At 41.9% G+C, this 5,527-nt stretch overlaps 1 non-coding gene across 1 annotated transcript; it reads right to left on the bottom strand.

Annotated features, from left to right (window-relative positions):
• Positions 1–5,187: 5,187 nt before the first annotated feature.
• Positions 5,188–5,278, bottom strand: Trnar-ccu. The gene is given in 2 exon segments: positions 5,188–5,223; positions 5,242–5,278. It is a non-coding gene; the product is annotated as a tRNA-Arg (tRNA).
• Between the last annotated feature and the right edge of the window lie 249 nt (positions 5,279–5,527).

The following is a 5,527-nucleotide window of genomic DNA, read 5'->3' as shown; positions in this document are numbered from 1 at the left end:
TGTGGTGTGGTGTGGTGTGGTGTGGTGTGGTGTGGTGTGGTGTGGTGTGATGTGGTGTGATGTGGTGTGATGTGATGTGGTGTGGTGTGGTGTGGTGTGGTATGGTGTGGTGGGGTGGTATGGAGTAAAAGAACTAGGAACAGTAAAACAAGAATCGGGACACAGTAATATAGGAATGAATGAATGAATGGATTCAACGACACCCCAGCACAAAAATACACATCGGCTATTGGGTGTCGCAAAAGGTAAGTATATGAAAATATTCAGTAATATAGAATCTTCTAAACTAATATGACACTTTTTCGTATTTTATTCGGGAAGTAACTGCTCCTACCAAGCTAAGTATGGATCTGAGGGCAGGCCTAGTTGAACAAAAGTTTGTTTTGTTTAACGACACCACTAGAGCACATTGATGTATTAATCATCAGCTATTGAATGTCAAACATTTTGGTAATTTTGACATATAGTCTTCGAGAGGAAACTCGCTACATTTTTCCATTAGTAGCAAGGGATCTTTTATATGTACCATCCCACAGACAGGAGAGCACACACCACGGCCTTTGATATACTAAGTACTAGTCGTTGTGCACTTGGTGTCTGGAAAGAGAAATAGCCTAATATGTCGGTCGACCGATGGGGCCTAGTTGAACACTCCACTCTAATAACGTTGCGAGATCGTAGTGCAATGCAAAAATAGATGCAAGTACGATGCGATGTTGCTTTTAACAGAGCTTAAGAGAGCTTTGTGAATAGGCTCCCTGAACTCCTGTTATTACGGGCGGGGCGTAGTCCAGTGGTAAAGCGTTCGCTTGATGCATGGTCGGTCTAGGATCGATCCCCGTCGGTGGACCTATTGGACTATTTCTCGTTCCAGCCAGTGCTCCACAACTGGTGTAACAAAGGCCGTGGTATGTACAATCCTGTCTGTGGGATGGCGCATATAAAATATCCCTTGCTGCTAATCGGAAAGAGTAGCCCATGAAGTGGCGACAGCGGGTTTCCTCTCTATATATCTGTGTGGTCCTTAATCAAATGTGTTGAGTAAATAAAACATTTCCTTTCCTTTTGATAACGTTGATTTGAAACATAGTATTGCTTTTAAAAAATGCCACAAACAAATGGATATTAGGCATACGTTGTTTTCGAAATGATTTCAACAACTACAGATGAATCGGTGCTAAGGCCAACTCGATATATGTCTGCTTTTAAATCACTACGCCCGTGACTTAACTTGGTATGCAATACGCACATGTAAAACATATAGTGTGTGTGTGTGTATATATATATATATATATATATATATATATATATATATATATAAGATTCCACATCATGAAATTATCACAGTGAAAATATTCCTGCACACAATACCTTTCAGCGGTGTCTTGAAACGAGTCATCGTGAGTTGTTTAAATTTGTTAGTAGTAGTGTATTTCACCGTTTCCAGTTGACACGAATGTTATGCTAGTTTCAAACTATCAACTGTCACGACAGAGTTGACCAACTCACCGATCTCACGAATTCTACGACTGTCCAGTTGCTAGTCTGAGCGCTGTTGCAACTCAAGACGACCGACTAGTTGTTAATATGAGCGCACCAGTCGTAAGTTAGGAGTTGGGAAAATTACAACGCAACTGTCGAGTTGGCCAACTCCGTCGTGACAGTTGATAGTCTGACATTAGGAATCGAAATTATCTACAAACAACCATATCTTCCGTTTGTAATTTCTTTTAATTTATTTTCGTGCTTATACATATTCAAGATTCAAGAACGCTTTTTAAGTTGTTTGTCTACAACATGGATAATTGCTGTTTGTTAATTAAAGACATGTTGAGGCAGTAGCCTTACTCCTCCCCATGGAACAATTAAAAACCACCTCAGGTCGAGGCCGGTATTGGTATCCGGATCCAGGACAAACCAACCTTAAGCCAGGTAGTTTAACCATTAAGCCACCAGGGTCGATCTTCTTTCCCTTCTCATTTACCATTGTTTGACACCCAATAGCCGATGCATTTTTCCTGCTGGGGTGTTGTTAAACATTCATTCATTCATTCATTCATTCATTCATTCATTCTTTCTTTCTTTCTTTCCCTTCTGAAGTTGATGTATTCAGAAAGGCCACGTTGTTTCAGAACTTTGATTTCTTTGAACAAATGTTAATAGCGCGTGTCGCTCTGAGGGGACGCCAGTTTGAGAATCGACCCTAGAACCTATTGTACCGGAGGTTGACACAGCACCGCTGAGATAAGCGTCGAACCAGTTCCTCGAGGGCTCGGCAACATTTAATCTGGAGCGAGTTTAATGTAATTAATTTCTTCACCCTGTGTTCAATACACCAAAAACATATTCCCGTTTTTTTTACAGTCAACATTGGAGTCGAGATTACCCGGCCTCTGTAGAAAGGGGATGACTTCCAATCAAGCTTGTTACGGCCGATTTAACTAGACAGAGAGGAAATTGCTTTACGTTTTTTCCCTCACCTAGTCTTCCATCTAAATAAATAAGAGTTCCAGTGGCCGCTGTGTGTTTTTGAGATAATTAGTTTTTCTTACGGAGCTGGTCACGGGGATGGAGGCGGAATGGTAATGAGGCAACAGACCTCGGACATGTTGGTTTTAAAGCCACTGACCCTATGTCACGGCGGTGGGGCGGAATGGTAATGAGGCAACAGACCTCGGACATGTTGGTTTTAAAGTCACTGACCCTATGTCACGGGGATGGAGGCGGAATGGTAATGAGGCAACAGACCTCGGACATGTTGGTTTTAAAGTCACTGACCCTATGTCACGGGGATGGAGGCGGAATGGTAATGAGGCAACAGACCTCGGACATGTTGGTTTTAAAGTCACTGACCCTATATCACGGGGATGGAGGCGGAATGGTAATGAGGCAACAGACCTCGGACATGTTGGTTTTAAAGCCACTGACCCTATGTCACGGCGGTGGGGCGGAATGGTAATGAGGCAACAGACCTCGGACATGTTGGTTTTAAAGTCACTGACCCTATGTCACGGGGATGGAGGCGGAATGGTAATGAGGCAACAGACCTCGGACATGTTGGTTTTAAAGTCACTGACCCTATGTCACGGGGATGGAGGCGGAATGGTAATGAGGCAACAGACCTCGGACATGTTGGTTTTAAAGCCACTGACCCTATGTCACGGCGGTGGGGCGGAAGGACGAGCGGGACGTACCCCAGTGGTAAAGCGCTTGCCTGATGCGCGATCGGTCTAGGATCGATCCCCGTCGGTGGGCCCATTGGGCTATTTCTCGTTCCAGCCAGTACACCACGACTGGTATATCAAAGGCTGTGGTATGTGCTATCCTGTCTGTGGGATAGCGCATATAAAAAGATCCCTTAATGGAAACATTTAGTGGGTTTCCTCTCTGTGACCATATTTTTGACATCCAATAGCTAATGATTAATAAAATCAATGTGCTCTAATGGTGTCGTTAAACAAAATAAACTTTGATGGTTTTAAAGTCACTGACCCTAGTTCATGGGATGCGTCACTGTCTTAGCCAGGAAGGGGTCGGGGTGGGGGTGGCCTTAATGCCCTCCATCACTCATAATTTTGCCGTTCACCACCTTTTCTATTATCCTGTAGTCTCAAAAGACAAATTAGAAAGTGTGGTTATCACCAGCCCTCCAATATAAAATTCTGACTAGCCAATTGGGTTCGTAACTTTTCTGTTCCACTTAAATTGTGCTTCTGTTATAAACAAAAGGTGCCAGTTGTTCAAAATTTAGTTAGCTTAAACAGTTGTTATTAAAACCAGACTAAATTAATACAAATAATAAATGAAAACATCAGTTGAACTTTGTTTTGAGAACCAATGGTATCTACATTTAATGAAATCTAAAGATTTTTTGGGGGGTATTTGTGGAAAAAGAATTAGAAAATAAGGAAAATATTAGAAAATATTCCTAATCCTAAACTCCATTAACGCCTAATTTTGACCGGGCATTTTCACAATTTAAATATCTTTACGCTATTTATTTAAGGATTGTCTGTTATTTCTTTTGCGAAACCCCGTACGCTTATACGCCTAACCACTGGCGTCCACCCCCCCCCCCCCCCCCCCCATCCACACACGTCCAACCGTCATCCAGGCCAGTCGTGTCACCATCCTTGAATATTGTTGTAAAGGTTTCAGTTTAAACTTGTTGTTTATCTTCGTTGTAGAGCTCACAGTGAGGCAAAGGACAATATCTGATATTGTAGAGGAACGAACGAAAAAAGGAAAATGTTTTATTTAACGACGCACTCAAAACATTTTATTTACGGTTATATGGCGTCGGACATATGGTTAAGGACCACACGGATATTGAGAGAGGAAACCCGCTGTCGCCACTTCATGGGTTACTCTTTTAGATTAACAGCAAGGGATCTTTTATATGCACCATCCCACAGACAGGGTAGTACATACCACGGCCTTTGATATACCAGTCGTGGTGCACTGGCTGTAGAGGAACGTTTCACATGTCTTGATCCATCGTTGGTAGAGAAACGCATTCCGGAAAGCGAGGAGCGTCCCTTATTATCCAAGAGAACACGAATTCTTTTTTTTAAGTTTAATGACGCCACTAGAACACATTGATTTATTAATCAGCGGCTACTGGATGCCAAACAATTGGTAATTTAGACACATAATCTTAAAGAAGAAACCCGCTACATTTTTTCCCATTAGTAGCAAGGGATCTTTTATATGCACCATCCCACAGACTGGACAGCACATACCACGGCATTTGATATAGCAGTCGTGGTGCACTAGCTGGGACAAGAAATAGCCCAATGGGCCTACCGACCACAATCGATCCTACCCCAACCGTGACATTGCCAGTGATCTGGGAACAATAAATCATTTTTAAAAACCCCAACAACAACAACAACAAAACAATCGATCTTAGACCGACCAGGATCGATCCTAGACCGACCGTGCGTGAGTGTTTTACCACTTGGCTACGGTCCCGTTCCCAAGAGGACAAACGACGCTGTCATAACTATAATGTTTAAAAACCTAGGGTGGCAAAAAATGGTAATAACCATGATGGCATCCAAGGCACGGAACAGTTTCCAAGCCCGTTGAATTACAATTATTTAAATTCTAAAAGCATCAAATGATACTCAAAAAGATTAAAATGAGCACGCTTTCAAAACAAGACAATTAAATATATGAAAAATTAACCTCCGGCGGGACTCGAACCCGCAATCCCCGGCTGACTCATTACTCTTGTTATAGGAGGCCGATGCCTTATCCATTTGGCCACGGAGGCGTACTATTTTTACTACTTTAAGCGTACTTGTTGACGTCACATCAAGCAGCTTCCCGCTCTTTACGATTAAAAATCCTGCTACATATAATAAATGTAATAAATCTCTTGGCTAATATTAATGTTATTTACATTATAGTAATATTAATTAAATAATACTTCAGAAAATGTCGCCATATGTAAGTCACTAACCGTTTTGATCTGCCTAATTAGCTGAACGATTATTACTATCACTGAATTATATTCATAATA

This window comes from Gigantopelta aegis, chromosome 10, assembly GCF_016097555.1.
Source record: "Gigantopelta aegis isolate Gae_Host chromosome 10, Gae_host_genome, whole genome shotgun sequence".
In the NCBI taxonomy this organism is placed as follows: Eukaryota; Metazoa; Mollusca; class Gastropoda; order Neomphalida; family Peltospiridae; genus Gigantopelta; species Gigantopelta aegis.
Note: the sequence above shows the minus strand (reverse complement) of the source record. Positions and strands in the feature narration are given on the sequence as shown.